The following is a 16,184-nucleotide window of genomic DNA, read 5'->3' as shown; positions in this document are numbered from 1 at the left end:
TTTTATTATTACCAGCAATGGAAGATTTTGGTTTAAATAAAATCAAATAAAAAAGACAATTAAACGAATCGTTTTGGCATCAGAAAATTGGCATCAAATTTTCCGATTCCGATACCCCCAAATCTTCCGATTTTTTTCCGATTCCTGATTCCGATTACTCATCTCAACACTAATATATATATATATATATATATATAGGGGCGCTCCTGAAGTAATGCCTCCTATCCTTTATTTTTTATGAAAGAATCAGAGGGTATTGCAAATTTTATTGTTATAATGACTGAACATGCATTCATGACCTGAAAGTTTCATGTCTCTATTGCAGATATTGACATTGTGAGACTCAAAGAAAACAACCCTTTCATGGATGTGCATCAGAAGCAGAAATGCATCATTGAATTCCTAGGAAAAGTTCATTGAGGATCGTGGTGACTATGTAGGAAAATAAATTCTGGAACACCAGAGTCGCTTGTTTTAATAGTACCGCTCTCGTCTTTGGAGCTCTTCAACTTTTTTAATTAAAAAAATATAAGGCACTACTTTTGTAACAATTCTCGTACATATTTATTTATTTCAGAATTTCAATCTAAAAATTTTAAAAATGGAAATATTTATAGATTAATGGAAATATTTATAGATTGATTCTATCCTTAAAAAATGCTAAATATTTTCTACACACACGCATATATGTATATACTCAGGACTCTACGGACAAATTTATCTTTAGTTGACCTTTGACAACTAAATATTTTCGTTTACTAACCAAATAGAAAAGTTACTAACCAAACCCATATGATTTTTAGAATATGACATCTCCGTTCTTTGACGATTATGTACATAACAAAGTTTTTTCTGTAAGTGTAATTCTAAATATACAACAAATTTTATGTTGATACTTGAAAGTATAAACATTCTAATTTCTTCAGATATTTTTTTAAACAGCCTTCATTAAAAAAAAAATTGTTTAAATAATTTAACTTTGTTCGTTTTATTAAAAAAATGTTGAAAAGATATTTTTCATTCAGTAGTGAGCCTTGGAAGATTGTCAGTGAAAGAAATACAATCGCCAAAAGATAAGCGTTTCATTATTTCTAGTCGCCATTTTTAAGAATCACTCGCAACTGCGACTGTTTCACTTGTAATGTAGAGCCCTGATACTAGACATGTTAGTCAGTTAAAAACGGGCAAAAGTTATAGGCCCTTGACTTAGAATGAGTGCTTTATAATAAATTTCTAGAGTAAATGAATGCTCTGTGAAGTACCTCCCCACATGTAGCAGCAGTATTTGATCTTAGGATGTATTTGATTTATGTAAGTAGAGGAATTCCTCAGAAATCGGGTACTTTCTGGAGCAGTAGAATGATTCAACCATTTTTTCCCAATGATCTTAGCACCATATTGGCTGCAAGTCTTCTATTTCAGATCTAGAGTGGAAGATTTTTAGATCAGGGAGAAATATTAAAAACATTGTGTATTCAGTCAGTTTATGACCCAATCAGTATCTTCTGGCAGATTATGGAAGATGTCGAAGCAATTATACAATCAGCTGTTTCGATTAAAGTGTGAAATCCATTAAATAAATATTTTTTGACCCAAAAATGATTTTCAACATGCTATGTCAACATGAAATCCTTTCCTTTTTCTCATATTAAGAATGGCTTTCTTAATAGAAAGCCATTCTTCACACGTCAAGGGGGTGAGTGTATTTTGAATTAATCTTCATCTGGCAGTCTTGGCGTTAGCATCTTGCAGTTGTTTACATAATCCATCAGAAAATGATGATGCCAAGTTTCCAAAAATTGAGCGCTAAACTGCATAGATGCTAAAAAATGTCCACCGTAATTAGAAATTCCATTAAAGATTTCTATTAAATCACCACTCACTCTTCTCACAAATTAATTGCCGTAAGACCTTTTAAAAATAAATATTTAATTGAAATTCACACCCCCTCCCTGAGGAACAAACTTCTTGAACTGGCTTTCAATACAGCATATAAAACGGACGTTAAACATACTATCCTGATGTATTACGAAGGTCATTCCAAAAGTAAGGACTTCTATTTTATTTAACTCCAAACCTAAAACGTTCAAGAGCTATGAAGATGGAAGTCGTACCATTAAAATGAGCAATCTTTTGTTCACCAGAATTTATTTTTCTACATAGTCACCACCATTCTCAATGCATTTTTGCCAGTCTCTTTTGATACCTCAGACATAAAAGTCCAGAGCGCACTTTGTCACTCGCATCTCTATTGCCACTCTGAAATCGACAGAGCGCACTTTGTCACTCGCGTCTCTATTGCCACTTTGAAATCGACAAACCCAGCTTCTGTGTTCTCAGCTTAGTAAGCATTCAGCAGCTGCCCATGACTGTTGATGGGTTAAATTTTTTTACTGCATGAAGGAATTCAATGACGCATCTCTGCTTCTGATGCACATCCATGGCAGGTTGCTTTCTTTAAGTCTCACACTGTCAATATGTGCAACAGAAAGATGGAACTCTCAGATCATGAATGCATAAGTTCAGTTATCAGAACAATACAATTTGCAATCTCCATTCTCATCCATTCGGACAGAATAAAATTAGGAGGCATTACTTTTGGAACCTCACTCGTATTATGCATATATTTTAAAATAAAATGTGAATTCTTATGTATCTATTATTTTTATTTTTTTTTTTTAGTCGATCTGTCACACATAGGTTTGAGATAATATGGAGTGTTTGAATGATGGATACCATTTTCAAAATTAGAAAGCTATCATGACAGAAAGTGTTGCCTTTCAACACTCAACCACACCCCAACATCACCAAGTCGTAATTAACATAATATGATATTGGTGTAATTTCTTCTTGCTTTCAATTAAAATAAGCAATCTAGATTTAATATATTCATCCTTTTTATTGTCTAATGTTTCTACTTAAAGTAATTATATTACAGCATAATCACGTTGACACACCAGTTCTTGTTAGATCACTGAAGTTAAGCAATATTTAATCTAGTCAGTATCAGATGGGTGACCATTTGGGATTACCCGGTGCTGTATGTAGGATGTCAATATACTGGTTCTCATTAGATCACTGAAGGCACGAACACTACGTCTGTCAGCTTTAATGCTATACTATTCAACCGCAAACAACTGTGTAGCAGTTTGGGCTCATTCTGCTTGGGTTGATGTCTAGACCAACAAGGAATGCAGGATGATTACCGGTAACCTGAAATACAGGATGTCCGAAATCGTTCTGCTGCAGATCTGCCGAGAGGCGATAGTGAAAGCAGAGCATGACAAGCATTTGGACGTTTCTGGATATGACCTTAAACTATATCCGATGGGGAGGCCCCATCTTGCGGGCTTTTGGGAGTCTGGAGCCGCCCTTTAATTGCCATTGCTCCCAGGTCCACTCTGACTCGGAGTGGTAGTACCTGTTAGGGTCCCAACTATGGTCAGTACCAGGCGCTGTATGTAGGACATCGACCCACTGGTTCTCATTAGATCACTGAAGTTAAGCAATGTTTACACTGGTCAATACCAGATGGGTGAAATTTGGGAATATCAGGCGCTGTATGTAGGATGTCAATACCTCCCTGCGAAAATCTAACATCATTATCTCCCCTGATTGGAATATACATGCAACTGGGAAATGCTTGGGAGTTTAATATTCTCATAAAACTTCCTCTGAAGGAGGAAGCTGGGTCAATCTGCTTAGAGTAAGTGTCGTTTTGGTTAGGGTATTGAATGTAGTAGAATTTATCACGTTTTGCATTCAAACTTTTTATATTTTCATCAGTAAATTCAGAGTTTGAGCAAGCATCAAATTCTTTAAGAATAAATATAAGTTTTCATTATTTTCTAAGATCATATTTTATAATTAGTCAGCCAGCAGCGTTCACCATAGGCGGGTTGAACCAGATTCCTCTAAAAGAGGAAGTGACAAGGAAATATTAATATATCCCAGTTGCATGTATATCCCGATCAGAGATGTCGATGTTAGATTTTTGCAGTTCTTACAGAGAAGTGTCAACATTCTCAAATGGTCACCCATCTGACCAGGCTCAACGTTGCTTAACTTCAGTGATCGTACGAGAACATGCTGTATTTCTTTTATTAAAGCTATTTTTCTTTCTCCTATCCCCTCAGCCCCTCACACATAGCTATGAATACATCATTACAGCCACACCAAGTCGGGTTTTTATTTTATTCTTGAAAAAGCAAGCATTTGAAAGGATCCAAACCTCTACTGTGTTTGGGGTAACTGTTGACACTTTGGTAATGCAATATTATGCAAAGCAAAACATAACTCAACAGCGTATGAATAATAATTGACTCATTATGAATGCAAGTCGCAAAAACCCACTCGATGGCTCGCTATTCTTTCCGCTGAGTAATGCCACAAGAAAGCTTATGTCTGTGCATAACTAATGCAATCGTCTTTTGAATGGTTGCTAAGTTGCTTCAAAACTTTGCAAGTAAAACCGTAACATGAATTGCTTTTACAAGGGTCGTTCCAAAAGTAAGGCCTCCTTCTTTTTCTTTTTCTTTTCTCTTTTTCTTTTTTTTCTCTTTTTCTTTTTTTTTCTCTTTTTCTTTTTTTTTTCTCTTTTTCTTTTTTCTCTTTTTCTTTTTTTCTCTTTTTCTCTTTTTCTTTTTTTCTCTTTTTCTTTCTTTTCTCTTTTTCTTTTTTTCTCTTTTTCTTTTTTTCTCTTTTTCTTTTTTTCTCTTTTCTGTTTTTCTCTTTTCTGTTTTTCTCTTTTCTTTTTTTCTCTTTTCTTTTTTTCTCTTTTCTTTTTTTCTTTTTCTCGTTTTCTTTTTCTTTTTTAAGCTCAAGAGCTACAAAGACAGGAGTAATAGCATTAAAACAAGAGATCGTTTGTGCTCCAGAATTTATTTTTTTGCATAGTCACCACCATTCTCAATGCACTTTTGCTAGGAATTCTATGGCACCTCTACTTTTGATGCACATTCATAGCAGGAGTTGCTTTCTTGGTCTTACACCATCAATATCTGTAACGGAGAGATGTAACTTTTAGATCATGAATACATAAGATCAGTCATCATAACAATATTTGCAATCCCTTCTGATCTATTTGGGCGGAATAAAAATAGGAGACATTACTTAGTCACTGTGATGTTGGTCTCAGCATAATCCATGAATGCATTGCAATCATCCAGATCATCGGCATCATCAGATTCTTCACTGACAGCTGTAGTTGCTTGTGAGGTTGGGGTTTCTTCCATGTCTTGACGAAGAGCTTTTTGTTCTTTGTTGTTTTTGCTAGAACACCACAGAGATAAGTGTCATGTGTAGGGGGGTACAAAGATGAGCAGAACCTCCACATCAGTCAGTTTGTCTTTTTTCAGCAGAGGTCGCCTTTATAAAGATTGAATTTTGATCATGTTGTTAGATGCAATCTGTAACTCTGACCGCTGTTTCAGGTAGGAAGAGGAGAGCTTGGGGAACGTAGTGCAGTGCTCTATGGACAAGTTTATCTTTAGTTGACCTTTGACAACTAAATATTTTCGTTTACTAGCCCAACAGAAAAGTTACTAGCCAAACGTACATGATTTTTAGAATATGACATCTTGGTTCTGTGATAAGTATGCACATCATAAAGATTTTTCTGGTTTTTTTTGTTTGTTTCTTAAATAAGTGCAATTCTAAATATACAACAAATTTTATTTTGATTCTTGAAGGTATAAACATTCTAATTTATTAAGATATTTTTTAAACAGCCTTCATTAAAAAAAAAATAGAGTATATTGTTCTATTAAACTTTTATTGTTTAAATAATTTAACGTTGTTCGTTTTATTTAAAAGAAAAAAAAGTTGAAAAGATATTTTTCACTCAGTAGTGAGTTTTGGAAGATTGTCAGTGAAAGAAATACAATCGCCAAAAGATAAGCGTTTCATTATTTCTAGTCGTCACTTTGAAAGATCGCTCACAAATGTGACTGTTTCACTCGCAATGTAGGGCCCTGTAGTGGTATATTGAAGTGTTGCAATTAAAATTTAGCTTAGAATGATCGAATACCATTAAATATTCATGTGAAAAAAAAAAAGAGGTTTTCTTCAGCTTGCAATGTTCTCGGCACACACAAAAACGACAATCATTTTTCTTTTCCAGTTTCGATGTTCATAGAAAATCCATATTTCTTTCTTCCCACTGGCATGCGAATTTACGGTACGTTCAAATGACTCCGAGTCAAAAAAAAGAATGTTCTCGCCAGTGAAAGAAATACCGGCTTTTTATATGCTCAAATTCCACTGTGTATTAATTTGCATATGTCACTTTTTTTTTGTTTCCTGTCGGTCTGGCTTCGAGTGTTTTTGTGATATTTTCCAATACGCACGCATCACCATTGGGCGCTTGTTTCCACATATACATAACTTGTTTTCCTTATATAGAGCACTTGCTATTGTATGATTTTGAGGGTCTCAATCAAGGTTGTTAATCAAGGTTAAGCTTGCATTTAAGATCGCAACTAAAAATAAAATGTAAAATACTGGTTTGCTGAATTAGATCTTTTAAGTTCAAATCCAATCTGATCAATTTTGCTCAGTTTCAATTAACGTAAACATGCAGAAAACTATAAATAGCAGACCTCTAGGAAAAATGTTTAGTTAAAGAGAAGGGACCACCCAAGAAATTGGTTGGGATTTTTGAACAACGATCATAGGTTCTTGAAACGGCCTCTATACTGAGGAATCAAATCACTTGAAATCGTCCAGATAATAGGCAGTTTTTATGTCCGGTGACAAAATAGCACATAATTTTTAAGTAGGCTTGTCTAACCTACCTCGTACAACATTCTAGCCAGATCGGCCCAATGCATCTACTCAGAAAGGAGTAACTGATAAAAAAGGAGTATGCAACTGATAGGAACGTCACCATACTGGATTCATCTGACGCTCCTCCATATATTAGTGACAGAATGATTGCAATATTTTTCCCAATTCTGATACAATTACCAATTCCGATGCACTTCCCGATTCTGATTCTTTATAAATCTCTAAATATTTAACAATAGAATTGTTATTTATTACCATAGAAACACATGTTAAGTATGCACGCAAATATTTTCGCAAGCGGAAAAATAAACACGTGTGAGAGATGATATATAGATTTTAGTTTTACTCGTTTTATAATCAATAAATATTTACAACCACCAGTGGAAGATTTTGTTTTAAACAAAATTAAATAAAAAGACACTTAAAAGAACCGTTTTTTTGGCATCGGAAATTTGGCACCAATTTTTTTGATTCCGATACCCAAAAAAGTTCCGATTTTTCCGATTCCGATTAATCATCTCAAAACTCATATATGTATATATATATATATATATATATATAAATATATATATATAAACCTGCGTCATATAAGTGTGTATATGTACATGTATGTATATGTATGTGTGTGTAATTGTGTGTGAGTGTGTACTATACATGGGGAAAGAAAGTCATATAAAAACCATAAAAACCTTCACCAATTGAACCAAAAGCCCCTATTTGAACTCAACTTTAACTGGACACTACCAACCTTACTGTTGGAGACAATGTCTGAGACCTCATCACTCTGAAAAACACATCTAGTATCAGCAGATAGTAAAAATAACATTTTAAACTCTCATTTAAAAAAAACAACCTTTTTGCGAAAATATCTGAAGATAGCGAAACAAAGCTTGAAACGCGTTATAAAAATATTTTTAAATAAAAATATGATAAAAGGCTGAAAAACACGATTGTTGATGGCTACACTCTTTTAAATATATATATATTTTTTCTCGTTGGGACTACACAATCATCACTTTAAATGTGTGTGTGTATGTATATATATATATATATATATATATATATATATATATTCCAGCAAAAAAAAAAAAAGAAAAAAAAGGGGCATAGGTGGTTAGTTTGGTCTGAGAGACAGATGGGTCGCTGGGTTCTAAACTGAAGAACTATTTGTTTGTTGGACTTTAGTGGTTTTGCGCTTTGGATATGTCAAGAATGTAAGTTGGCTAGTTTGTTGTTTTGTGTTCGATGTCTGTTCGGTAAAGAAACCAAGTTGTAACTTCACAAAATAATGTTCATATTTTCAAAATATAGAGATGTAAACTTATTTGGGAAAGAAATCTGTAGCAGTCAGAGAACTATTATCTCTGGTGAATCAGTACTCCCCTCTGAGTTCTCTGGCCACAGGCTGACCAATCAGCTAACAGGGCGCATTGATATGCTCCCTAAAAGTCTTAAGTGAACGTCAGCAGTCAGATCCGGACCACCAGCATAGCAACATTTATCCTCTTTCATCTCCTGTCCACCGGACATCTTGCTATAGCATTGACGGTCACGATTTAAGACAACTGCTATCCAGCCGGGGACGACACGGTACTTACTGACCTTCGACGACCTTAAAAGAACTTTCTTTGCCTTCTTCCCTTTTAGCAGTCTGACCTGCCAGTTCCCGCTACAAATAAAATACTCTTCAAATCCCTTTGTTTCAGTGCTGACCAAGACCGTTTTACATGCTGGCATGTGTTGGACGGCTTTTAGTAATTGATTTCCAAACTAACCTATCTCTGACCAGGTTTTTATTTATCCCTCTTTCTATCAAGCCACTTTTTATCACTTCTTCCCATGTTTTTTTTACCATCTTCTGTGAACTGACCCTAATACCTCAACTGTTCTACATCTGTTAACTCAAACGCTCTCCATTCCTTAAATGCGACTTAACAATAATATATTTCACTGTTCTCCTTCGTTTCTGAGATTTTTTTTCTTTTCACATACATCTCTGTATCTAATGGCAGTGCCACTACTTACAAAGGAGCATGTAACCCATTTGAACATCACGATATTGGAATTCTCTTTCTCTCTAGTCGGGCTCTTAGTCCGGATCAATATGACTCTCTCTCTCTCTCTCTCTCTCTCTCTCTCTCTCTCTCTCTCTCTCTGTCTCTCTGTGTGTCTCTCTCTCTCTGTCTCTTTCTTCCTTTCTCTCTCTGTCTCTTTCTTCCTTTCTCTCTCTGTCTCTTTCTTCCTTTCTCTCTCTGTCTCTTTCTTCCTTTCTCTCTCTGTCTCTTTCTTCCTTTCTCTCTCTGTCTCTTTCTTCCTTTCTCTCTCTGTCTCTTTCTTCCTTTCTTTCTCTGTCTCTTTCTTTCTCTCTCTCTGTCTCTTTCTTTCTCTCTCTCTGTCTCTTTCTTTCTCTCTCTCTGTCTCTTTCTTTCTCTCTCTCTGTCTCTTTCTTTCTCTCTCTCTGTCTCTTTCTTTCTCTCTCTCTGTCTCTTTCTTTCTCTCTTTCTCTGTCTCTTTCTTTCTCTCTTTCTCTGTCTCTTTCTTTCTCTCTCTCTCTGTCTCTTTCTTTCTCTCTCTCTCTGTCTCTTTCTTTCTCTCTCTCTCTCTGTCTCTTTCTTTCTCTCTCTCTGTCTCTTTCTTTCTCTCTCTCTCTGTCTCTTTCTTTCTCTCTCTCTCTCTGTCTCTTTCTTTCTCTCTCTCTCTGTCTCTTTCTTTCTCTCTCTCTCTGTCTCTTTCTTTCTCTCTCTCTCTGTCTCTTTCTTTCTCTCTCTCTCTCTGTCTCTTTCTTTCTCTCTCTCTCTCTCTGTCTCTTTCTTTCTCTCTCTGTCTCTTTCTTTCTTTCTCTCTCTCTGTCTCTTTCTTTCTCTCTCTCTCTCTGTCTCTTTCTTTCTCTCTCTCTCTCTCTGTCTCTTTCTTTCTCTCTCTCTCTCTCTCTCTCTCTGTCTCTTTTTCTGTCTCTTTCTTTTTCTCTCTCTGTCTCTTTCTTTCTCTCTCTCTTTCTTTCTCTTTTTCTCTTTCTTTCTTTCTCTTTTTCTCTTTCTCTTTCTTTCTCTTTTTCTCTTTCTCTCTTTCTTTCTCTTTTTCTCTTTCTCTCTTTCTTTCTTTCTCTTTTCTCTTTCTTTCTCTTTTCTCTTTCTTTCTCTTTTCTCTTTCTTTCTCTCTTTCTTTCTCTCTCTTTCTTTCTCTCTCTTTCTTTCTCTCTCTTTCTTTCTCTCTCTCTCTCTCTCTCTCTCTCTCTCTCTCTCTCTCTCTCTCTCTCTCTCTCTCTCTCTCTCTCAGATCTCCAGGATCACAGTTGGTGTCATGTACAATTTGCTGGATGTACGTGGGTCTAGGTTGTTCTATACTGGAACAATCTCCGTATTCACCTGACCTTCCTTCATGTGACTTTTTTTTATTTTCCCTAGATCATCATTTTGAAGGTGTACAGATTATCAATAAAGCCATAAAGAGTTGAGGTCTTTTACCAAAAGCATAGTGTAGTATCTGTTCTGATTTTTATTTTTTTGTCCCAATCCAGGAATCGGAAAAATTGATGCCTATTTTCAATGCCAAAACGATTCTTTTAATTGTCTTTTTTTTTTTATTTGATTTTGTTTTAGACCAAAATCGAACATTGCTGGTAATAATGATAAAATAATAAATATTTATTGATTTTAAATTACCAGTTAATCTAAAATCGATATATCATCCTCCAAACATGTATTTTGATGTTTAGGAAAATGTCTGCAACTTAACATGTTTTTTTTTTTTTTTTTTTTTTTTTTTTTTTTATAGAAATCGGAGGAAATAACAATCTGTTAGTTAAATAATTAGAGATTTTTAAAGAATCGGAATTGGTAATTGTATCGGAAAAATATTGGAATCGTCTCCTCATTAATATATATATATATATATATATATATATATATATATAAAGAACAAACATGTTAAAACACACTTTGAAAAAGAGTTAAAAACATTTAATTTTAAAAAGGAAGCACAAAATAAGTGGATAGTCCTTAATCCGTGGAATTTCGCAGAAATACTTTCCTTCTCATCAGAAGGTAGGATTTAGCAAAATGTGGGATCGAATTTTGCTTGCAAAAGTATTTAATGAAACTACAAGTAAATCATAGATCTTACTTGGTAACAAATAGTGAAGCAGAGGGAATTGAAAAAAAAGGTGATTTCACGTGAATGGATAGTCTGGTGAAGGGTAAAATATCCAATAACGGTAAAATCCAAAAATCCAGAAATCCAAAGAAGTTGGTTAACTTTTCATTTCCACAACTAAATATATATATATATATATATATATATTAGTGGAGATGGCAATTAGTAATAACTGAAGAAAGTGCTCAATACTGTTGTAGAGCAAATATGTTAAGTTCTGTTAAGTTACATTATTGTTTCAGCTACTTGGCCGTTTTTTGCCTGTCTATAGCTTCCTCAGACTTTTACAGAAATGTTCGCTATTTTGGGGTGAATGAGGTCGGGGGGGGGGTTGCGAGGAGGAGGGAAGAAAGAGAGAGAGAGAGAGGAAGGGAACAAGGGGGAAGGTGGGAGGGGCACTTGGTATGTAGATAATGTTTTAGTTTTGGGGTTTAAGGAACTTGTGGGGGAGGGTCTGGGAAGTTCATTTCTGGTGTGGTCGTGGGCATAGGGATACACTAGGGGAAGGAGAATATGTGGGAGGAGGGGGGTTACTTTAAAATTCGAGTCATAATGTTAAAGTTTTTAGTTGGTGAGATGATTTCTTGGTAAGTATGTCTTGACCTGTTGGGTGTTCGCTTATGTTTGGAGGCGGGGGGGGGCTATGATTCGGTTTATTTGTTTTTAGTTTTTATTTTGTTGTTAATTGTTTGGAGAGGGTTAGCTAGCGGTCACATGTACACATACATCCCCGCCCTGGCGTGCAAATATATGTACACATGTGCGCCTGCATGCATAGACACCCGCGTTGCTCTCGCTTACGTCAAATTTTCTTTAAGGTATTGAGATTTGGTACGCATGCGTAGACATGGATGCGCACATACACAGATACATACACATATCGACGCCCCTGCCCCCAAGGAAGCTACAGGCGGCCAAAAAACTGCCGAGTAGCTGAAACAATAATGTAACTTAACAGAAAGATACGGTAATAAAAAATAAAACGCATATATATATATATATATATGCACACACATGCATGCATACATACATACATTTCAATTTTCTTATTAGTTTGTTTAAAGTGAGAGGGGGGCATCCTACTGGATGCAAAATATTCACTCGCTATCTTATATATTCCAATCATTCCATCAAGTGTAATTGCCCTAATCTTTCCCACACCTCGAACCTTTTTCAGGAGTCCAGTTGCTCTTGAACTTATTAGAATGTGTGTGTGTGTGTGTGTTGAACTATTTTTTATTATCTCCTCTTTAACCAATTCTTTGCATGACTGCTTTTCTAATTATAAAGCCTATGTTGGCCTCCCATACAAAAAATATCCCCCCCCCCCCGACAGACAAGACCAAAATTTTTCATGTAAACCCAATTGGGAAAAAAGAAAAATGGGTTAATTTGTCAGCACGTACATTGGTGGTCAGTCTACAACCTTTCTAAGTTGAAAAGTTGCAATTTCTTTTATATCGCATGATATGATGCTTGTTTTGTGTCCTATCAACCCTTTTTAATATTTTAATGTAGAATTTAGTTGTTGTCGTAGATTTAATGATTCAAATTCTTAACATTTTCAAATATTAAATAGTATTTTAGTAATATTTAATAATATACTAGCAGGCTGCCCGACATTGCTCGGTCGTTAGATACGCTTCAATATGATATTTTAATTCATGCTGATTATGTATTTATTATTATAGAGACAATTATCTAGTGATTATTATATTGAACCTAATATATTTTAATCATGTCAAAAGTTTTTTTAAAAAATATGACTTGGCTGCCATCAGATAGAATCGAAACCAAAACATTCAACTTTCCACCCTCATTCCTTAGCCGCTGAGTCATACCTATACACATAGTGATTCACTTGTCATCCCTTTTTTAAAAGATGGAATCGCCTAATCATTGAAGACAAGATGTAGGCAAGCAGGGTTCACAGAGTTTTGTAATTATATAGATATAAAATTATTTATGATAGTTTTATATAAAGTGTAGTATCTGTTCTGATTTTTTATTTTTTGTCCCAATCCAGGAATCTGAAAAATTGATGTGTACAGAATGTGTACAGAATTTCAGGCATATTCTCAATCATGAACCCTTGCCACAAGGCTGCCAGGCCTTTTATAGGTATCACCTTGCTTTAAACACAAAATAAAGAGTTAAATCCAAATTAGGAAAGATGGAGAATCAAATGTTAAAAAAAACAAAATACTAAATTTATCATCGTTGAAGCCATGTTAAAATTACAATGGCTAAATAGAACACAATTTTATTAGCAAGCCACACAATAGGACAATTAGCACCAAACCAAAACTCGCATAACATGACCTAATTTTATAGCTAGGATAAAATTAGGAATTTCAAGTGAATGCAAGTACTTGAGATGCAAGTCAGTGGTTTAAGCAAAGGACAACGTACATACGAGCTGCGTCTGAAAAGTAATGGGATTTGTGTCATTGTTTCAATTGCAAACGACATGCTTTCCACTTTAAGATAATCAATCTGTTTCTAATGTACGATGGTCATTCCAGCGGTAAAGCTTCCTGTTTTGTTTTGTTTTTTTTTATTTAAAAAGTTAGAGCTACGAAGACAGAAGTGCTCCAGAATTTATTTTTCTACATAGTCACCATCATTGTCAATACACTTTTGCAAGTATTTCAATAATGCTTCTCTGCTTCTGATGATGCACTTCCATGACTGTAGTTGCTTTCCTAGTCTCACACTGTCAATATCTGCAACAGAGATGCAACATAATTACAAGTCATGTATGCATTAGTTCAGTCATCATAACAATGCAATTTGTAATCCCCTTTGATCCGTTCGGATGGAATAAAAAATAGGAGGCATTATTATTGGAATGTCTCCCATAGTTTATAAATTCCTCTTTCTGGACATAAACACACATAACAAGAGTCAGCATAAGGGAAATAACTCTGCAAAAAAAAATCCAAGTTAGTTTCCTTTACATGATAATATTAAAAGATCTGATATGGCCTTCGGGCCAAGATCACAGTGTAGTGTCTGTTCTGATGCTACACTTCAGCATTCATATCCTTGGTCAGTGGGGGAGAAATTCTTCATGACAGAGACAATTTTTATCTTTGTTCCTATCCAGAGTGTCCCTTTTTGGGGAGCTGGATTTTCTCCTACATTAAACATAGACCTTGTCTAACTCTTCCCTCATGGCAAGTAAATAGGAACATTAGACGATATAACTGACCATTTGGCCCCAAATAATATATTTTAGTTTTAGATATTATACACCCGGGGTTATGCCAATTTAAAAAAAAAAGTCTTAAATAAAAATACCAACTTTGTGGGTGTATGTTGTGTATTTTCAAGTTTATATATTCTGCTTAGTCTGACTGCCTTTTTTTTTAACTTTTTCTCAGAATCTACTGTGTCGATCTAACTGGAATTTTGTATGGACCTTTGTTATAATAAGGTGCAGTTAACTAAGTATTATGGTATCCGTTTGATGCACATTTAAGGATTAATAAGGATTAGTCATCACAATACAACGTTTATTCCACTGTTTCTCAGAAACTACTGGGCTAATTTGGGTGGAATTTTGTGTGGATCTTTGTCATGCTTGAATGAAAAAAGGAAAATTTTGTACATTTAAAAATGAAAAAAAAAGTTTTTTTTACAACAGAAAATAAATTATATTAAAAACATCCGTAACTTCTTGAGTCAATATTTGTTAATATGATTAAATATTTATGAAAACTTTTGAATTGTCGGCAGGTGTTTCAATGACATTAATAAAAACTGTAATACTTTTAAGCAATTTTTTTTAAACATAACTCAATTTAAAAACTGTTTTGTTTAATCAAAATATACAGGAAAATGCTTTTGAGCAGCCAACGTTGATTAACTCATATTTGATATAATAATCGATTGACAAGAATGCATTCTTGCAAGATGCATTCATTTGATGCGGATGTTTAAAAACAAAAATGTTTGTACAACTAAAAATAAAATTGACATAATAGTTATATGATTGTTCCTGCACTACGAAACAGATACTGTCAAGAGTGAACGTTTTGAAATGTGGAAAGAAAGAAATGGTAAGATGAATAACATCTTGGAATTTGGAATATAGCTGTTTTGTCATCTATTTTTATATGCCCTGTAATTAAACACACATTGAGCTTTATAAATAAAAGGATTGAAACACAATAAAAAAAAGGGTGAAATACAATTAAAAGAGCATATTTTTCCCATAAACACACATATGAGAGAGAAAGAAAAATTTTTTCACGATTTAAATAAATTTTCAAATAAGCAACATACGCAAAGGTATTATTGTTGTTTGCAGGAAGTGCTTATTCAGAAATACACACACACACACACACACACACACACACACACACACACACACACACACACACACACATGAATTTTAATGGTTTTTTTTTTTCTTTGTTTGGAGGATATGGTAAAGTTTATAAAAATTAAAAGTAATAATTTGACTAGACTACATATTGCATAATATAAATTCAAGTTTCAAAAGTACATACATATTATTAATGCTCACCTTCAAAAAAAAATTATTACGATAAAACTTATAATTTAACGTAGAACAATTTCTTTATTTAACCTCTTTTAAGTTTGTTGGCGGTGGGTGCAAGTTTGGGTGGGCGCAGCTACTAAACGATAAAATTTACAAAAAAAAAAAATGTTCTTATGTTACTGTGTTACTTAGAATATATATTCTGAAATTCACAATTATCTGTTCATTACTTTAGGAGATTATCTTATACATCAAATAATATATATATATATATATATATATATATATATATATATATATATATATATATATATATATATATGTCTAGTGTCACAAAAACAAATATACATGTTTGTGACACTAGACATGCTAATGGTTGGACAAATGGTCGGTAAAAACCAGAAGTCTTCGTCAGATAACTGTTTGGTTTCTTCTGTGGAAAGCAACCATTTAATAAGTCGCCTGACAAGGACTTCTAGTTTTAACCGACCATTTGTCTGAAACATTAGCATGTCTAGTGTTGTGACCAAGTAAATTTGCTTAAATTCATCAAAATATATCTTACTCTAGTTTTATTGAGCACTCTTAATAACCTCATTAAATTCTTTGAATTCCTTTAAACTCATGTGTAAATCAAAAGATGTAGTGTTTTCCTGATATGCACAATGGTAAACTTCAATATAAATACCAATATTATAGATAATTTAATCTCAACCGAATAAAAAAAGCTCAATAT

The 16,184-nt window shown here is 34.1% G+C and overlaps 1 protein-coding gene across 5 annotated transcripts in view; it reads left to right on the top strand.

The window, feature by feature from the left end:
• Positions 1–16,184, top strand: part of LOC145252499 (rap1 GTPase-GDP dissociation stimulator 1-like) — a 261,423-nt gene that overhangs the window by 176,926 nt on the left and 68,313 nt on the right. The gene's annotated exons all lie outside the window — the stretch shown is intronic.

The sequence above is a fragment of the Euprymna scolopes genome, chromosome 29 (genome assembly GCF_053919585.1).
Source record: "Euprymna scolopes isolate OS-2025 chromosome 29, ASM5391958v1, whole genome shotgun sequence".
NCBI lineage: Eukaryota > Metazoa > Mollusca > Cephalopoda > Sepiida > Sepiolidae > Euprymna > Euprymna scolopes.
Note: the sequence above shows the minus strand (reverse complement) of the source record. Positions and strands in the feature narration are given on the sequence as shown.